The sequence below is a fragment of the Nicotiana attenuata genome, chromosome 9 (genome assembly GCF_001879085.1).
Source record: "Nicotiana attenuata strain UT chromosome 9, NIATTr2, whole genome shotgun sequence".
Lineage (NCBI taxonomy): Eukaryota > Viridiplantae > Streptophyta > Magnoliopsida > Solanales > Solanaceae > Nicotiana > Nicotiana attenuata.
The window spans coordinates 45,705,489-45,727,005 of NC_031997.1; the positions used below are offsets into that span (position 1 = coordinate 45,705,489).

The 21,517-nt window shown below is 42.5% G+C and overlaps 1 pseudogene; it reads right to left on the reverse strand.

Annotated features, from left to right (window-relative positions):
• Nucleotides 4,014–21,517, reverse strand: part of LOC109232690 — a 47,855-nt pseudogene continuing 30,351 nt past the window's right edge.

Below are 21,517 nucleotides of genomic sequence, written 5' to 3' on the forward strand. Positions count from 1 at the left end.
GAACGATTGTTGACTCCGATTTGAAACCGATCTTCGAATCTAAGTTACCACATTTTACTGTTGCATCGTTAAAAACCTTGCCCAATAACCCACTTTGGGACAAAACCGGTTCAAGGGAAAAATAGTGAACGTGTGCTTTCCGACCTAATAGCCACATCCATCCTTGGCCGTTTACCTGCATATGTTAGTCATATTTATAACATGATTAAGAAGTAATTGAGTTCGTAACTTAGCAGTAGTACCGCTTTAAGTGTGTCACGTTCCAATTGTTCGGCAGTTGTACGTCGTTTCCCCCTTCGAGTTTATACGAGCCCTTGCCTATTATTCCGACAACTCGATATGGTCCTTCCCAGTTCGGTCACAACTTCCCTTCGTCAGGTTCCTGGTGTGTAATGTTACTTTCCTCAACACCAAGTCCCCGACTTGAAAGTGTCGGAGGTTGGCTCTTCGGTTATAATACCTTTCTATTCGCTATTTCTGGGTGGCCAACCGGACCAGGGCAGCCTCCCGCCTTTCATCCAATAGTTCCAGGCTCGTGATCAAGGCCTCGTCGCTTGGCTCTTCTGTCGCATATTGGAACCCGAGGCTCAGTTCTCCCACTTCAACTGGTATTAAGGCTTCGCCTCCGTAGACTAATGAAAATAGGGTGGCCCCGGTGTTAGATTTTGAAGACGTATGGTATGCCCATAGGACTTCAAGAAGGATCTTCTTCCATTTCCCTTTCGCACCGGTTAATATCTTTTTCAGGTTTTGATGTATGGTCTTGTTTTGTTCATTTTTCCTGCCCGTTCCCAATAGGGTGATAAGGTGTTGATAGTATCTTCTTGATCTTGTGATCTTCGAAAAATTTATTTACCTTGCTGTCGATGAATTATTTTCGATTATCGCGAATGATCTCGGCCAGTATCCCAAATCGACATATTATGTGGTCCCAGATGAAGTCAATCACTTCTTTCTCCCGGACCTTTTCGAATGCTTGAGCCTCGACCCATTTGGAAAAATAATCGGTCATGAATAGTATGAATTGAGCTTTACCGGGTGCCCATGATAGGGGACCAACGATGTCCATTCCCCACTTCATAAATGGCCACAAGGACAAAACCGAGTGGAGCATTTCTCCTGGTTGATGGATCATCGGGGCGTGTCTTGGGTAGTCGTCGCATTTTCGTATGAAGTCCTTCGTATCTTTCTCAATTTCGGTCCATTAATAACCGACCCTAATTAGCTTTTGAACCAAAGATTCTGCCCCCGAATGATTCCCGCAGGTGCCTTCGTGAATTTCTCTCAAGGCGTATTAGGTCTCTCCCGGTCCCAAACCTCTGGCTAATGGGCCGTCGAAGGTTCTCCTAAACAATGCCCCTTCGACCAAGCTAAATTTGGCAGCCTTAGTACGCAGGGCTCTCGATTCTTTGGGATCCAAAGGATTTTTTATGGTCTTCAAGTAGTCTGTTTACTTGTTCCTCCACTCCCAAGCTAAACTCGTTGAGTTTACTTTGGCGTGGCCTTCTTTTATCACCGACTTCATGAGCTGCACTACTGTCCCCGAACTGAACTCGTCGGCACCGACCGATGATCCCAAGTTAGCAGAGCATCGGCCTCGCTGTTCTGATTTCGGGGTACGTGCTACATGGTCCATTCCCTAAATTGATGCAATGTTACTTGTAACTCGTCCAAGTACCTTCGCATCCATTCTACTTTTACTTCGAACATCCCGTTAACCTGATTTACCACGAGGAAGAAGTCACGCTTAGCTTCTATTACCTCGGCCCCAAGGCTTTAGCCAATTCCAAATCTACAATCATAGCCTCATACTCGGCCTCATTGTTAATAAATTTCACAGTTCTAATAGATTGCCTAATTATATATTTCCCGTAGGCAGTTTTAATACGATGCCGAGCCTAGACTCCATCGCATTCGAGGCGCCGTCCGTAAAAAGTGTCTAGATTCCCAAATTGGTCCCCAAGGTTAACAGTAGTTCCCTTTCGATTTTGGGTATTAAGTCCAGTGTAAGTCGGCCAAGAAGTCTGCCAAAATTTGAGATTTTATGGCGGCTCAGGGTCGATACTCGATATCGTACTCGCTAATTTCGATGGCCCATTTAGCCAACCGGCCGGAGAGCTAGGGTTTGTGCATGATGTTCCTCAGCGGGTAAGAGGTTAAGACACATATGGGGTGGCATTGAAAGTACGACTTTAGCTTTCTACAGGCGCTTGGCAAAGCGAGCGGTAATTTTCCAGCTGAGGATACCTTATTTCGTCCTCGCCTAGAGTTTTACTGACATAGTAAATAGGAAATAGCGTACCTTCTTCCTCCTGGACCAAGACTCCACTTACCGCCACTTCAGAAACCGCCAAGTAAAGGTATATCTATTCGTCTGCCTTTGGAGTGTGCATCAGGGGTGGGCTCGATAGGTACCGTTTGAGTTCTTCCAAAGGTTGCTGGGATTCTGGGGCCCAGGAAAAGTTATTTTTCTTCTTTAATAGTGAGAAAAATCAATATCTTTTGTCCGAAGAGCTCGATATGAACTGGCCCAGGGCGGCTATACACCCGGTCAACCTTTGAACGGCCTTGACATTTTCCACCATGGTGATATCCTCTATGGATTTGATCTTATCGGGGTTGATCCCGATCCCTCTATTGGATACCATGAACCCGAGGAATTTTCGTGATCTGACCTCGAAAGCGCACTTCTCTGGGTTCAGCTTCATATTATATTTCTTCAGTATGTCGAAGGTCTCCTGCAAATGTTTCAAATGGTCCTTTGCTCGTAGGGACTTGACTAACATGTCGTCAATATAAACTTCCATTGGTTTTCCTAGCTATTCTTCGAACATCCGGTTTACTAGCCGTTGATAGGTGGCACCAGTGTTCTTAATCCGAACGGCATTACATAACAGTAGGTGCCAAATTTAGTGATGAAAATAGTCTTTTCTTGATCATCCGGGTTCATCCGAATTTGGTTCTACCCGGAATAGGCATCGAGAAAGCTGAGTATCTCATGCCCGGCCATCGTGTCGATCATCCCACCGATGTTAGGCAAAGGAAAAGAATCCTTGGGGTATGCCTTGTTTAGATCTTTTTAATCTACACACATTCTTAGCTTATTCTCTTTTTTAGGCACTACCACTGTGTTAGCTAACCAGTCCGGGTATTTAACTTCCCGGATAGATCCTATTTTAAGGAGTTTGGATACCTCATCCTTGATGAACGCGTGCTTGATCTCGGACTGTGGAATCCTCTTCTGCTTAACTGGGTGGAACTTCAGGTCCAAACTCAGCTAATGAGTGGTCACCTCCGGTGGGATCCCTGACATGTCAAGATGGAACCAAGCGAAACAATCTGTGTTAGCATTAAGAAAATCAATGAGTTTTTTCCTGAGCTTGGGGTTTAACCCCGTGCCCAGGTATACCTTTCGATTCGATAGGTGTTCGATTAGTATGGCCTGTTCCAACTCTTCGACTGTCGATTTGGTGGCGTTGGTGTCATCAGGGGCAATGAATGATCTCGGGACTCCGCAATTATCCTCCTCGTCTTCTCCCCGTTCCTCCGGTTCGGCCGATACCGGCATCTGTGATTGCAATTTAGATTCTTCCTTTCTGGTCGGCTCTGCGTTCCTTGATGTCGAAACCGCGGGCACCGGGATTACCTCATCGACTACAAACATCTCCTTTGCAGCTGGCTGCTTTCCGTAGACAATCTTGGCGCCTCTCGGTGTAGGGAATTTCAGCGCTTGGTATAAGGCTGAGGGTACCGCCTTTATGTTGTGAACCCACGGCCTTCCGAATAGGGCGTTTACCTCATGTAACCTTCGATCACATAGAACTTTGTTTCTTGGATCGTCCCAGCAGTGTTCACTGGCAGGGTTATCTCCCCTTTAGTAGTTTCGCACGCCATGTTAAACCTGTTCAACACCCGGACTGCAGGCACTATTTGGTTATGTAACCCAATTGCTCTACGACCCTCGATCTGATGATGTTGGCCGAGCTACCTGGATCAATCAACACACCTTTAACTCAAGATTTATTGATAAGTACGAATATTACCAGCACATCATTGTGAGGTTGCACGATGCCCTCGGCATCCTCTTTCCTGAACGAAATGGTTCCCTCCGGGACATAATCTCGGGTGCGCTTTTCCCTTGTGATAGATACTTTAGTGCATTTTATCATTGGCCCTTGGGGGACATCGACCCCTCCGATGATCATGTTGATGACATGTTGAGGCTCCTCTTGTTCGACCTGTTTGTTGGCGTCCCTGTTCTTGAAGGGGTTTTTGGCTCGATCACTCAGAAATTCCCGAAGGTGCCCGTTGTTGAACAACCGGACAACTTCTTCTCTCAATTGTCGGCAATATTCGGTCTTGTGACCATGAGTGCCGTGATACTTACACATCAAGTTAGGATCTCTTTGGGTAGGATCGGACTGCAATGGTCGAGGCCGCTTGGTCTCTTTGATGCGGCCGATGGCTGACACGATGCTGGGAGCATCAACGTTGAAGTTATACTCTGATAATCTTGGTGTGTCCCTGCCCCCCAGAAGCATGTCGAAACCATTTTTAGTTATCAGACCTCGGCTACTGGGTCCTCGGTCGCTTTTCTTCTCGTTCCTAGTGGGGTGACGCCCGGACCCATTTCCCCTTCGGTCCGCGTTGTATGGTTGGTACCGATCCCGAACCAGTCTTGGCTCATGATTGATGGCTCTCTTAGACCTGTCGTCGGCCCTGATGGGATAAACAGACCCAGAAAGGCCACCGAGTTGGTCGTCCTCGACTCTGATCTTCGACTGGTACTTGTTGTGGACGTCAGCCCAAGTTATCGCCAGGTACTCTACCAATTTTTTTTCAGCTGCTGTGACGCAAATGAGCTTCGGGGTTTAGGCCCCTGAGTGAATGCCTGAACGACCCAGTCATCTACAACCGGAGGCAGGTCCATTCGCTTCATCTGGAACCTCGACACGAACTCTATGGGCATCTCGTTGTCTTTTTGTTTAACCTTGAAAAGGTCCGACTTTCGGGTCTCGACCTTGATGGCCCCGTCATGGGCTTTCACGAAAGCATCTGTAAGCATGGCAAACGAGTCAATGGAATTTGGAGGTAAGTTGTGATACCATATCATCACAACTTTGGACAAGGTCTCCCCAAACTTCTTCAGTAACACCGACTCGATTTCATCATCTTCCAAGTCATTCCCTTTGATTGCACATGTATAGGAGGTCACATGCTTATTTGGATCCGTGATTCCATTATATTTTTGGATATCAGGCATACGAAACATCGTTGGGATCGGCTTCAGTGTCGCGCTCGGAGGAAAAGGCTTCTAGATAAACTTCTTGGAATCCGGCCATTTCCATATGGGGCATACTCCCAGGATTTGATCGACCCTAAAATTGTATGTTTCCACCTTCTTGTTATTGGCCTCAATTTTCTTTTCACCTGACTCCACCCTCTTCGTTAATGCTTCAAGCATTTTCATTATTTCGGGATTGATCCCGGGCTCAGCTTCACCCAGTATCTCGGTGATCTGTTTATTTCTTTGGATGTTTTCCCGGGATTGTTCGGGCTCAATCCTGCTGGGGGCGTGGCTTTGATTCTATAGCTGAGTTATCGCCACCTATTGAGCCTGCAACATTTCAAATATTAACCGTAGGCTTACCCCATCGCCTTCGCCTTCGGGCGCTTCTCGAGTTATTGGTCGGGGTCCCCCGCGAACACTATTTTCGGGATCAGTTGGCAGATTGACGTCGATGGCCACATGTGAGTTAGCATCGACCAGATCGGCAACTGGGACTCCGTTAGGATCAGTAGGAGGTACCTCGTTATTGGCACCAGATTATTATTTTCGCCATGATGGCCAGACTCAACATCAATGTTCAAGTGGGCAGACTGAGAATTTGATATTTTTAAACTGACCTGAAATTAAGACTTAAAGAACAAGCATAAAATAGAGTGTGTTATGGAGATTTGTATCAAATCACCACTATTATCCTTAGCCCCACGGTGGGCGCCAAGATGTTTACCCTTAAAACGGATAACAACTAAATTTATACGCGATTTTAAGGATATGTGGAATGATTCAACACAAAAATCGAGAATATTGGATAAACGATTTGAAGACAAAATAAATGACCAAACCAGACGCAATGTTATGGCCTAACCCAAATCTATGTTGAACAATAGTTTGCCCTTGATCGGTCCCTTGGTTCGAACCCAATTGCGAATGAAGAACAAAACAATTAAGTAAGAGATTTTGCAATATCTAGAAAACAGAGAATAAATTTGTATTGCCTTGATTTGCGAGGTACAATGTGTGTTATCAAAGAAAAATTTCTCCTTTATATAGTAGGAGAATTTCATCCCTAGTACAAGTCTAAAAAGGGTAAAAATTCTCCTTTCTTGTTAATTACTGATCCGTAACCGACATCAGACGAGATCTACGCCGTGATATCCGGTTAGGTACTGATATCACGGCCCTCTTTTAGTCATGCGTAACCGTTTGCCATGTTTTCCTAGGTCTTAGAACTCGTTTTGGGTCCGAGGAGCGTTCCTTTATCACGCCCGACGATGATCACATCGTTCACCTTTCATGGGTCTCGATACGAAAGGCTCCCAGCCTCGATTTCAACCTCGTGCTTACGTGCGCTTCTTCCGTCTTCTTCACCGAAAAATCGGGGTATGCATTATCCCCGATTTTACCCGTATACACGTATAAATTAATACGGATGGAGTACAAAATCCACAGTTTCTTCGCAAAAGGAAGGAGCAATTGATGGTTTCCCTAGCTAATCTGTGATCAGAAGTGGAAACTAAAATAATATAGTCGAATTTTCGAGAATTAGACTCCTATTGACTTACTGTCATCCCAAAGGAAAAAAAATGCAATTTTCTTGTTCTTTTGCTTGGTTTTCATTGTCAATTATATCTGCCACAACAATTAAATATCAAGGAACTGCTCTTTCTGTTCTCATTCATTTATTTATCACTTGAAAATTTACCCATACATTCTATAGGAGCCTTACACATAGATGTCCTTAACAATCTTGAAGACTAGGTAATTGTCAGTCAAACCTCATTATAACAGCTTTATCTGTTTTGTTATCCTTTGGCTGTCGTAATAAAATGTTATTATATAAAATATAATATATAATATATAATAAAAAGTTGATTCCAAGAAAAATTTAATTATTATAGTAAAGTGTTCGTTATAAATGATGACTATTATAGCGAAGTATGTACTATAAGTTTTGTCACTCGTGATTTGATTGATTGAGAATATACGCGGATTACATATCCCTTTCTATGTCAATTTCACGTGAAAGCGTTATTAAGATTAAAAACAAAAAATGTCAATTGAAGGGGCATATTCCACAAGCGATCATTAGAAATTCAGCAAGTTAATTTTAAGGATTTATCCATCTCTAACATAAACCTTAATTTCTTGTTATTTTTTTCACTTTCTTTTTATTCAAGATACATGTGAATGTAATCCTTCTTTACCTCTTCTCTTTGGAAAATTGGAGATTCACGGGGAAAAGCATGGATTTGTTATAAATAGAGTTTTATTTAAGGTGAATGTCTATACTTGAAGAGATTTTAGGGATTTTACTTGGTGGCTAAGTCACTCTTTTCTTATAAATAGACGGGTCCTATTCCATTGTAATTGATCCCAAAAGCAATAAGAATTCTCTCTCTCTACTTTTCTCTGGAATACGCTTTTCTTCTTTTATTGTTTTATAACACGTTATCAGTACGTGACTCTAACCAATTGGCTAGAAGCTTTGGGATTGAGCATAACGATTATCAATTGTCATGAACTTCCTTCATGATTAAATTCTAGATTTAAGGTAAGTATTTTACTTTATTTTTCTCTTTTAAATTCTTGACATTCTATAATTTAATTTTAAATGTGATGACCCAAAAGGTCATCACTTGTTTTGAAAATAAAATTTTTTTTTCCGAGGCCTTGAAACCTCCTTTTTGTCTCACCTCGATTTCCGTGTGCAGTCCGGGCGTGTATCCGGAAAGCCATTATGTGAAAATCTGTGAAAAATGATGAAATTTGCCTTTAAAATGAATTTAGGTTGACTTCGCTCACCATTTTGGGTAAACGGACCTGGACCCGTGATTTGACGGTCCCGCAGGGTCCGTAGGAAAATATGGGACTTGGGCGTATGCCCGGAATCGAATTCCGAGGTCCCAAACCCGAGAAATGAATTTTTGAAGAAAATTGTTTAACTGAAAATTTTAGAGTTTTTGAAAATTTAAATGTAATCTAATCTGATGGTATCAGGCCCGTATTTTTGGTTCCAGAGCCCAGTACAGGTCTTATACGGGATTTAAGTCGAGCCTGTAAAATTTGGTAAGAAACGGACTTGATATGATGTGAATGGGACCTTCGAAATTGTTAAAATTTGAACTTGAGAGTTCATGAGATTTTTCTTCGATTTTAATGCTAAATTCATAGTTATTGATGTTATTTTGATGATTAGATCGCACGAGCAAGTCCGTATGATATTTTTAGACTTGCGTGCATGTTTGGTTTGGAGCCCTGAGGGCTCGGGTGAGTTTTGGATAGGCCACAGAGTGAAATTTGGACATAGGAAATTGTTGTTGTGTTGCAGGTCTGCAGGCTTCGCAATTGCGAAGCCTGGCTCGCAAAAGCAAAATTTGTATCGCAAATGCGAAGATGGCCTGGGCTGCCTTGGTCGCAAATGCGACGTATTTATCGCAATTGCGATGTCGCAAATGCGACGGCAGCTTCGCAAATGCGAAGTGATGAGGAATCCTCAGGGTTCGCAAATGCAAACCCCTGATCGCAAATGCGAAGAAAGCAGGTTTCTTAAGGGTTCGCAATTGCGAACCCTGGTCGCAATTGCGACATCAGAGACCTGCTAAAATGAATTTCAGACGCATTTTCAACCATTTTCACAACCTTTTCAAAACCTAAACACCTTTGGGCGATTTTTCAAAGACAACTACTCTTCCAAAACGATGGTAAGTCATTTCTGACTCGTTTTCTTTAATCTTTAACATCTTTTTACTTGATTTCAACTAAAAATCAAGGGTTTTCATGGGGGAAATTGGGTGTTTTGGGTAGAACTTAGGATTTTCGAATTTTGGGGATTTGGACCTCTATTTGAGGTCCGATTTCAAAATAAATTATATATTTGAGTTCGTGGGTGAATGGGTAATCCGGTTTTGGTTCGAACCTCGGGTTTTGACCATGTGGGCCCGGGGTTGATTTTTGACTTTTTGGGAAAAATTTTAGAAAACCTATTTTCATGCATTAGAATTGATTCATTTAGCATTTATTGATATATTTAAGTAACTTGAAGCTAGATACAAGTGAATTGGTGGTGGAATCAAGAAGTAAAGCGGTAGTTGAGGCTTGAATTGTGTTCGTGGCATCGGGGTAAGTGTTTGGTCTAACCTTAGCTTGAGGGATTAGGAGTGTTGTCTTATTTGCTATATGTTAATTGTGGAGTACGACGTATAGGCATGGTGACGAGTATCTATACGTTGGTGCCAAACATGCCCGAGAGTCGCATTGTAATTGTTGTGATTCCGTTGTTATTTGTTCATGCTTAATATGTTGATTATCATTGTTGGTTCCCTTACCGGGATGTTAAGGTTTATGATATTGTATCCCTTGCTGGGATGTTATTGTTATGATATTCTCTCCCTTGCCGGGATGTTATTGTTTACGGTATTGTCTCCCTTGCCGGGATGTTGTTGTTATACTTTTGTTCCCTTGCCGGGATATTGTTGTTATACTCTTGTTCCCTTGCCGGGATTCTTTTATGATTGATGTTGATTTGAAATGGGATCGGGTTGCACACTTGCAACAAGATATATGAAATGGGAGCGGATGGCACGCCGCCACGGTAATATTTGAAATGGGATCGGGTTGCACGCCTGCAACAAGATATATGAAATGGGATCGGGTGGCACGCCGCTATGGTAATATTTGAAATGAGATCGGGTTGCACACCTGCAACAAGAAAGAGATGAAAGTAAATACTGTGTTTGTTTCTCTTATTCTTGTTAGCAATTGAATTTTGGTTTCTTTACATTCCTTTTTGGTATTCTGTTGTTATCTGATACTCCCCGCAGCATGCTTTTTCCCTCCCATCTTTAACTGTAAATATCTGCCTTTATTTTCCGCTGTATTTGATTTCACTGCACATGTTTATTTGGTAGTCTGGTCCTAGCCTCGTCACTACTTCGTCGAGGTTAGGCTAGGCACTTACCAGCACATGGGGTCGGTTGTGCTTATACTACACTCTGCACTGTGTGCAGATCCTGGTGCTGCAGCTTTTGGACCACGGTGAGCTTGCTGCTTCCAGACCGTTAGGCGACCCGAGGTAGCCCTGCAGGCGTCCGCATGCCTTGGCGTCTCCTTCTACCATTTTCTTTCTGTTTTTACTTATTCCGAGATAGATTCATGAAATTCTATTCAGACCTTATTTGTAGTATTCTTAGACAGTCTGTGAGATTGTGACACCAATTCTGGGTAGAGTTGTACTTAGACTTCTGCAGTTTGTATTAATCTAAATTATCATATTTCGTCTATCGCACTGTTCTTTGTTATTATTATTTGCGTTGTTTTTATTATGTTGTTTTGGAATTGTTAAGGGATTTAAAATGAAAATGGTTAAATAACTGGCTTTCCTAGCTTTCACTAGTAGGCACCATCACGACTCCCGAGGGTGGAAAATCCGGGTCGTGACAATTTGGTATCAGAGCTCTAGGTTACTTAGGTCTCACAATTCACGGACAAGCTTAGTAGAGTCTGAGGGATCGGTATGGAGACGTCTGTATTTATCTCCTAGAGGCTACAAAGTTAGGAACAACTTCACATCTATTCTTTCCTATCGTGCGATTTTGTTCTCTCAATGCTAAATTGAACCCTCTACTCTTGTTCTTTCGCGGATGGCGAGGTCACGTGCCGCTTCTTCAGCCGAGCGGCACCACAGACGGTGATGGATCAACTACATCTTCGGAGGCTTTGTGGAGGTTGGATAGGTTTTACCAAGCTCTTCACTACTACTTATGGCGGTACAACTTTTGAGGATCCCCAGGATTATTTGGACAGCTGTCATGAGGTTCTTCGGAACATGGGGATAGTGGAGACCAATGGGGTCGACTTTGCTGCTTTTCGCTTATCTGGATCCGCCAAGACTTGGTGGAGAGATTATTGTTTGGCTAGACCAGTTGGGTCACCAGCTTTGACTTGGGATCAGTTTTCTCAACTATTTTTGGAGAAGTTTCTTCCTATCACTTAGAGGGAGAACTATCAGAGGCAGTTTGAGCGTCTCCAGTAGGGTTCTATGACTGTTACTCAGTGCGAGACCAGATTTATTGACTTGGCCTGTCATGCTCTTCTTATACTTCCCACTGAGAGAGAGAGAGAGAGAGAGAGAGTGAGGAGGTTCATTGAGGGGCTCACTCAGCCTATTCGATTGCAGATGGCTAAGGAGACGGGGAGTGAGATTTCTTTTCAGGAGGCAGCCAATGTGGCCAGGAGAGTTGAGATGGTTCTATCACAAGGGGGTGGTCGGGGGTCAGACAAGAGACCTCGTCATTCTAGTAGGTTCAGTGGTGCCTCGTCTGGAGGCAGGGATTCTTTTGGTAGGGGCCATCCTCCCAGGCAGTTTCATTTAGCACTTCAGGCTTCTCACGGTGCCCCAGGTGGCCGTGGTTCTCATATGCAGTATTCTGATCAGCAGTCCTATAGTGCATCTCCAGCTCCTATCAGTGCACCTCCGCTTTAGAGTTTTCAGGTTCGTCAGCCCCAGCAGTCGAGGGCTTGTTTTACTTGTGGCGACACGAGGCATATTGCTAGATTTTGCCCTCGAGCACCGAGCAGTTCTCAGCACCAGGGTTCCCGTGCCATGGTTCAGGCACCGAGTGTTCCACTGCTCGCTCAACCAGCTAGAGATGGAGGTAAGGGTGCTAGAGGTGGAGGTAGAGGTATTAGAGGTAGAGCTCAGGCCGCTAGAGTTGGAGGCCAGCCAGCAGGAGGCCGTCCCAGGGATGTAGTTCAGAGTGGTGGGCCCCAGCCCCGATGTTATGCTCTTCCAGCCAAGCCTGAGGCTGAGGCTTCTGATGCAGTTATCACAGGTACTGTTCTGGTTTGTAGTAGAGATGCTTCAGTTCTAATTGATCCAGGGTCTACATACTCCTATGTGTCATCTTATTTTACACCATATCTGTTCATGCCTAGTGATTCTTTGAGTGCTCCTGTTTATGTGTCTACACCGGTGGGTGATTCTATTGTGGTAGATCGTGTCCATCGTTCTTGTATAGTGGTGATTGGGGGTCTTAAGACCCGAGTAGACTTATTACTTTTGGACATGGTTGATTTTGATGTCATATTGGGGATGGAATGGTTATCACCTTACCACGCTATCTTGGACTATCATACCAAGACTGTGACCTTAGCCTTGCCGGGGTTGCCTCGTTTAGAGTGGAGAGGGACTCCTGGTCATTCTACCCATAGTGTTATCTCGTATATGAAGGCTCAACGTATGGTTGAGAAGGGGTGTTTGGCCTATTTGGCATAAGTTCGTGATTCTAATGCTGAGGTTCCTTCTATGGATTATGTGCCTGTTGTTCGTGAGTTTCCTGAGGTTTTCCCTTCAGACCTACCAGGTATGCCACCCGACAGGGATATTGACTTCTGCATTGATTTGGCTTCGGGCACTCAGCCCATTTCTGTTCCGTCGTATCGTATGGCCTCGCCTGAGTTGAAAGAACTGAAGGAGCAGTTGCAAGACTTGCTTGATAAGGGCTTTATTACACCTAGTGTCTCTCCTTGGGGTGCGCCGCTGTTGTTTGTTAAGAAGAAGGAAGGATCGATGAGAATGTGTATAGATTACCAGCAGTTGAACAAGGTTACAATCAAGAATAAGTATCCATTGCCGAGGACTGATGATTTGTTTGATCAGCTTCAGGGTGCCAAGGTATTTTCGAAGATTGACTTGAGATCTGGCTACCATCAGTTGAGGAATAGGGCATCCGATGTCCCTAAGACAGCTTTCCGCACCCGGTACGAGCATTATGAGTTCTTGGTGATGTCATTTGGGTTGACAAATGCCCCAGCGACTTTTATGGATTTGATGAACCGAGTGTTCAAGCCTTACTTGGACTCGTTCATGATAGTCTTCATTGATGATATTTTGATCTATCCCTGCAGCCGGGAGGAGCATGAGCAGCATCTAAGAGTGGTTCTTCAAACTTTGAGAGATAGTCAGTTGTATGCTAAGTTTTCGAAGTGCGAGTTTTGGTTGGGATCAGTTGCATTCTTGGGTCATGTTGTATCAGCAGAGGGTATTCAGGTAGATCCAAAGAAGATAGAGGCAGTCAAGAACTGGCCTAGATCCGCATCATCTACAGAGATCCGGAGTTTCTTGGGTTTGGCAGGCTATTACCATCTGTTTATGGAGGGGTTTTTATCTATTGCAGCCCCGATGACCAGGTTGACCAGAAGGGTGCCCAGTTCAGGTGGTCGGACGAGTGTGAGGCGAGCTTTCGGAAGCTCAAGACAGCGTTAACTACGGCGCCAGTGTTGGTTTTGCCCACAGGTTCAGGGTCATATACAGTTTATTGTGATGCATCTTGTATTGGACTTGGTGCGGTGTTGATGCAAGATGGCAAGGTCATTGGTTATGCTTCGCGTCAGTTGAAGATTTCATGAGAAGAACTATCCGGTTCATGAATTGGAGTTAGCAGCCATTGTTCACGCGTTAAATATTTGGAGGCATTATTTGTATGGCGTGTCATGCGAGGTGTTCACGGATCACAAGGGTTTGCAATACTTGTTCAAGCAGAAGGAGCTAAATTTGAGGCAGAGAAGGTGTTTGGAGCTACTAAAGGACTATGATATCACCATGTTATACCATCCAGGGAAGGCCAATGTGGTGGCCGATGCTTTGAGTAGAAAGTCAGCCAGTATGTGCAGTATTACGTATATTTCGCTCGGTGAGAGACCGCTTGCTTTGGATGTTCAGGCTTTGGCAAATCAGTTCGTGAGATTGGATGTCTCTGAGCCCAGCCGTGTGTTAGCTTGCATAGTCGCTCGTTCTTCATTATTGGAGCGTATTCGAGATCGGCAGTATGATGATCCCCGTTTGTGTGTCCTAAAGGACACGGTGCAGCACGGTGGTGCCAAGCAGGTCACAGTTGGGGATAATGGAGTTTTGAGGAAGCAGGGTCGTATTTGTGTGCCTAATGTGGATGGACTTCGAGAGTTGATTCTAGAGGAGGCCCATAGTTCCCGGTACTCTATTCATCCGGGCGCCGCTAAGATGTATCAGAATTTGCTGCAACATTATTGGTGGAGGAGGATGAAGAAGGATATTGTTGCGTATGTGGCTCGGCGTTTGAATTGTCAGCAGGTAAAGTACGAGCATCAGAGACCTGGTGGTTTGTTTCAGAGGATTGATCTTCCCGAGTGGAAGTGGGAGCGTATCACAATGGACTTCGTTGTTGGACTCCCACATACTCAGAGGAAGTTTGATGCAGTATGGGTTATTGTTGATAGGCTGACCAAGTCAGCGCATTTCATTCCTGTGGCAGTCTTCTATTCTTCTGAGAGGTTAGCTGAGATCTATATCCGGGAGATTGTTCGTCTTCATGGTGTGCCCGTGTCTATCATTTCTGATCGAGGTACGCAGTTTACCTCGCATTTCTGGAGGGCAGTTCAGCATGAGTTGGGCACACGGGTCGAGTTGAGCACAACATTTCATCCCTAGACGGACGGGCAGTTCGAGCGCACTATTCAGATTTTGGAGGATATGCTCCGAGCTTGTGTCATTGACTTTGGAGACTCGTGGGATCGGTTTTTGCCTTTAGCAGAGTTTGCCTACAACAACAGTTACCAGTCGAGCATTCAGATGGCTCCTTATGAGGCTTTATATGGTAGGCGGTGTCGATCGCCGGTTGGGTGGTTTGAGCCGGGAGAGGCTCGGTTGTTGGGTATAGATCTAGTACAGGATGCCTTGGACAAGGTCAGGATTATTCAGGCTTCGTACAGCTCAGTCCAGGCAAAAGGGTTATGCCGACCGTAAGGTTCGAGATGTGGCATTCATGGTTGGCGAGCGGGTGTTGCTTCGGGTGTCGCCTATGAAGGGCGTGATGAGATTTGGGAAGAGGGGCAAGCTTAGCCCTAGATTCATTGGCCCGTTTGAGATTCTTGATCGAGTGGGTGAGGTGGCTTCCAGACTTGCGTTGCCGCCGAGTTTATCAGCTGTGCATCCAGTGTTACATGTGTCCATGCTTCGAAAGTATCACAACGATCCATCTCACGTGTTAGACTTCAGCACTGTCCAGTTGGACAAGGACTTGTCCTACGAGGAGGAGCCGGTAGCTATTCTAGACCGGCAGGTTCGTAAGTTAAGATCGAAGAGTTTCCCTTCTGTTCGCGTTCAGTGGAGGTCAGCCTGTTGAGGCATCGACTTGGGAGTCCGAGTCCGATATGCGGAGCCGTTATCCCCATCTTTTCTCAGACTCAGGTACTTCCTTCTTATGTCTGTTCGAGGACGAACGGTTGTTAGAGGTGGAGAATATGATGACCCAAAAGGTCATCACTTGTTTTGAAAATAAATTCTGTGTTCCGAGGCCTTAAAAACTCCTTTTTGTCTCACCTCAATTTGCGTGCGCAGTCCGGGCGTGTATCCGGAAAGCCATTATGTGAAAATCTGTGAAAAATGATGAATTTTGCCTTTAAAATGAATTTAGGTTCGGTCAATATTTTGGGTAAACGGACCCACACCCGTGATTTGACGGTCCCGGAGGGTCCGTAGGAAAATATGGGACTTGGGCGTACGCCCGGAATTGAATTCCGAGGTCCCAAGCCCGAGAAATGAATTTTTGAAGAAAATTTTTTAACTGAAAATTTTAGAGTCTTTGGAAATTTGAATGTAATCGAATCTGATGGTATCGGGCCCGTAATTTGGTTCCGGAGCCCGGTACAGGTCTTATATGGGATTTAAGTCGAGCCTGTAAAATTTGGTAAGAAACGGACTTGATATTATGTGAATGGGACCTTCGGTTGTTAAAATTTGAACTTAAGAGTTCATAGTTATTGATGTTCTTTTGATGATTTGATCGCACGAGCAAGTCCGTATGATGTTTTTGGACTTGCGTGCATGTTTGGTTTGGAGCCCCAAGGGCTTGGGTGAGTTTTGGATATGCCACAGAGTGAAATTTGGACTAAGAAAATTGCTGTTATGTTGCAGGTCTGCAGGCTTCGCAACTGCGAAGCCTGGCTCACAAAAGCGAGCTCGAAAATGTGAAATTTGTATCGCAAATGCGAAGATGGCCTGGGCTGCCTTGGTCGCAAATGCGACGTATTTATCGCAATTGCGATGTCGTAAATACGACGACAGCTTCTCAAATGCGAAGTGATTAGGAATCCTCAGGATTCGCAAATGCGAACCCCTGATCGCAAATATGAGAAAGCAGGTTTCTTAAAGGTTCGCAATTGCGAACCCTGGTCGCAATTGCGACATCAGATACCTGCTAAAATGAATTTCTGACGCATTTTCAACCATTTTTACAACCTTTTCAAAACCTAAACACCTTTGGGCGATTTTTCAAAGACAACTACTCTTCCAAATCGATTGTAAGTCATTTCTAACTCGTTTTCTTTAATCTTTAACATCTTTTTACATGATTTCAACTCAAAATCAAGAGTTTTCTTGGGGGAAATTGGGTGTTTTGGGTAGAACTTAGGATTTTCAAATTTTGGGGATTTGGACCTCGATTTGAGGTCTGATTTCAAAATAAATTATATATTTGAGTTCGTGGGTGAATGGGTAATCGGGTTTTGGTTAAAACCACGGGTTTTGACCATGTAGGCCCGGGGTCGATTTTTGACTTTTTGGGAAAAACATTAGAAAACCTATTTTCATGCATTAGAATTGATTCATTTAGCATTTATTGATATAGTTAAGTAACTTGTGGCTAGATACAAGCGAATTGGTGGTGGAATCAAGAGGTAAAGCGGTAGTTGAGGCTTGAATTGTGTTCGTGGCATCGAGGTAAGTGTTTGGTCTAACCTTAGCTTGAGGGATTAGGAGTGGTGTCTTATTTGCTATGTGTTAATTGTGGAGTACGACATATAGGCATGGTGTCGAGTATCTATACGTCGGTGTCAAGCATCCCCGTGAGTCTCGTATTGTAATTGTTGTGACTCCGTTGTGATTTGTTCATGCTTAATATGTTGATTATCATTGTTGGTTCCCTTGCCGGGATGTTAAGGTTTATGATATTGTCTCCCTTGCCGGGATGTTATTGTTATGACATTGTCTCCCTTGTCGGGATGTTATTGTTTACGATATTGTCTCCCTTGCCAGGATGTTGTTGTTATACTCTTGTTCCCCTGCCGGGATGTTGTTGTTATACTCTTGTTCCCTTGCCGGAATGTTGTTGTTATACTCTTTTTCCCTTGCCGGGATTCTTTTATGATTGATGCTGATTTGAAATGGGATCGGGTTGCGCGCCTGCAACAAGATATATGAAATGGGAGCGGGTGGCACGCCGCCACGGTAATATTTGAAATGGGATCGAGTTGCATGCCTGCAACAAGATATATGAAATGGGAGCGGGTGGCACGCCGCCACGATAATATTTGAAATGGGATCGGGTTGCACGCCTGCAACAAGATATATGAAATGGGATCGAGTTGCACGCCTGCAACAAGATATATGAAATGGGATCGGGTGGCACGCTGCCATGGTAATATTTGAAATGGGATCGGGTTGCACGCCTGCAACAAGAAAGAGATGAAAGTGAATACTGTGTTTGTTTCTCTTATTCTTGTTAGCAATTGAATTTTGGTTTCTTTACATTCCTTTATGGTATTCTGTTGTTATCTGATACTCCCCGCAGCATGCTTTTCCCCTCCCATCTTTAACTGTAAATATCTTCCTTTATTTTCCGCTGTATATGATTTAACTGCACATGTTTATTTGGTAGTCTGGTCCTAGCCTCGTCACTACTTTGCCGAGGTTAGGCTAGGCACTTACCTGCACAAGGGGTCGATTGTGCCGATACTACACTCTGCACTGTGTGCAGATCTCGGTGCTGCAGCTTTTGGACCACAGTGAGGTCACTGCTTCCAGACCGTTAGGCGACCCGAGGTAGTCCTGCAGGCGTCCGCAGGCCTTGGCGTCTCCTTCTACCATTTTCTTTCTGTTTTTACTTATTCCGAGACAGATTCGTGAAATTCTATTCAGACCTTATTTGTAGTATTCTTAGACAGTCTGTGAGATTGTGACACCAAAATTCTGGGTAGAGTTGTACTTAGACTTCCGCAGTTTGTATTAATCTAAATTATCATATTTCGTCTACCACAGTGTTCTTTGTTATTATTATTTTCGCTGTTTTTTATGTTGTTTTGGAATTCTTAAGGGATTTAAAATGAAAATGGTTAAATAACTGGAATAACTGGCTTGCCTAGCTTTGACTAGCAGGCGCCATCACGATTCCCGAGGGTGGGAAATCCGGGTCGTGACATTAAATACAAGCAAAGACAATAAATTTTGATTGGAACTCTAATGGAGTTTGAAAGAAATTGTAACCACCCAAAGTGGAAAAATTTCTATGCCTTGCCATGATCAAATTCATGTATGATTATGGGCAAAGAATTGGAAACCCGTCCTATTGAATTTGCTTCATTCTCATTCTCTTAAGAGAATGTGATAGTAGTATGTGATAAGTCTGAAAGAAGACAAAACTATTACTATGAATGTAGCAATGGATGTGGACGTGGCAATAGACGAAATTATAATCGTCACCATTGTGGTAATGAGAACAATAAGGATTCTCAAAATAATCCTTCAATTTATGAAAGTAATATTTGTCATCGATTTGACATGAGATTTTGTAAAGCACATATAGATGATTATGGTCCATTCATGATGTGAATGTGACAACATGTGATTTATGAATACGTATTCATTCTTGGAAGAATATGAACGTACTAGTGGTAGTGAATATATCACACTCACCTCTAGAATGAGGTTTGAGGAGAAATAAGAAAATAATGTCATTATTATGGCATGAATGGTCATTGGTCCCATACCTATTGTACGCCAAAATATTTTGGCAATGTGATTATTAAAGGGCAATAGTAATGCAAGGAACATATCTTGTATAGAATTCTGACCATGACCATAATGGTATAACTTTCTCTTTAAAAGAGATATTCACCATATGGATGTTGATGAATATGTGGTAGTACCAAATTAATTGAGAGCTCTGGAAGAGCCAATTATACTATTTTGGAGAAAATTGATTATCAATAAGGCATTGTGTTGTTGTAAGTCTCAAAGAAACTTAATTGAGTTTCTTAAGTATTTGCGAAAGCGGTTGGTTATATATATATTGAGACTATAAATAAAGGACAGATTTAATATCTTCTATTACTATAATTTGTAGCGGGGTAATATGTATGTGAAAATTACCTGCTTTATCTCCAATTTGTACTACACAAATAAAAGAATACCACAATAAAGTGGATATTTATTGATATAAAAAAACCCTTATCATAATAAACTTGGAGTTTATTGATAATTGCACACGTCATGGTGTAAATCTGAACTTTATCAATATTGATAATTTATTCAGTTGGCATAATTGGTTTAGCCATGTTAATTTAAGTATGATGTGCTAAAATAAAAGAGAATTTACATGGGTAAATATTAAAGAACTAGAAAGTTCTTTACAAATTCTCTTATGTTACTTGTTCTCATTAATTAATATACCAACTAAAATTGGGATTGAATCCCATGAATGCTGGAAATATCAAATGTGAATATGGGCCCACTCACCTGCCATGTGTACCACATAAGATGCATCTATGAGATGGTTACATGTGCGATTATTATTAACATGCAACATGGTGTTTGCCAGATAACTTGCTCAATAATTTAATTTAGAGCATATTCCAGAATTTTTATTCAAGATAGTTCATCTCGATAAGTTGGTTTACATCACAGTTGGTTTAGCAAAATAATTTATTGAGTGTCTCCACTTAATAGCTAAACTATTGCTTATGAGAATGAAGTTATCTATATCAGTTTGATATACGTTATATACGAAAGTATAATATTTTCTCCTCTCACAAGTGGTTCAGGGTCAGGAACCAAATGATTTCATCTTATTATTATTGATGTGCGGTGTATATTTTGATTAACATCATAACGCACAAAGATGGGTTCTCAAAGTTGAGGAAACAAGTTAGTTTTTCTAACATGAGGGGGAGACATGATAAAAAATTGAGAAAAAGTTACGTGGAATGAATTATCAATTGTACATTTAGATCCTCGAATAAGATAATATGAACTTGAAGTTCATAAAAAGATAATTCATTTGCAATATATTGCAAAGCATGCCAGACGCATTTGCTGACCCAAATAAAGTAACTATATTCTCATTGCAAATGGTCATATTAAGTCCTAGAAGGACAAAGTCTATGGTACGTTTAAAGCGTATAGACAGATCGGTTTCAAATAAACTTCTTGATAAAGAAGATGAGCAAATGATCATAATAAAGGAGGCAAGTGATCTAGAAGATCACATAACATAACACTTCATAAAATCTCAGAAAAGATTCAGGTACCTGAATATATGAATGAAAATATCTCTATGTTATATCTATATAAAAAATATTGGAACCGATATAAAATGTTTGTAGACGATATCTATCATAGCGCTAATTATAGAAGGACCTCAAGTCTGTCGAATACAGACACAAAAATATTGGCCAAATAGAAGAGACACAATTCAAGTAGAATTTGGTTTCATATGAAAGACATGTAGTTTTGGACATATAGTTCAAACACTCGAAAGTATAAAGTCAATAGGTGTGTGCAATCACTTTCATGTATTTTATATGTTGGCATGACATGAAAACTTGATACGCATCTAAAGTCTATTTAAATGGCTCATATGACTATACTTATATGATAATTCCTAAAGGATTTAAATTGCTTAAAGCATATACAATTCTTGATCCTGAAGTTCCATATCCTAAGTACAATTTGTGCACATTTGTATCTTGCTATAACTATAAGCATGATAATGTGATAGCGAGAATTTTCAAGGTGCAACATATTCATTGGAGTTAATATGGGTGGTTTATTCACCAAATCTCTACCGATGTCAACCTTCAAGAAGCTAGTGCACAAGATTGGGATGCGAAGGCTCAAGGATGTGAATTGATGCTCTCGTCAGGGGAGTTAATGCGCGTTGCACTCTTTTTTCCTTACAAGATTTTGTCCCACTGGGTTTTCCTTGCAAGGTTTTTACTGAGGCAACCAAAAGGCGTATTGTTAGATATGTGTACTCTTTTTCCTTCTCTAGAATTTTTCCCATGGGGTTTTATTTAGTTAAGATTTTAATGAGGCAAATTATCCGTTAAATAGACATTCAAGGGGGAGTGTTATAAATAGAGTTTTATTTATGTCACGACCCAAATTTTCCACCCTCGGAAGTCGTGATGGCGCCTACTAGT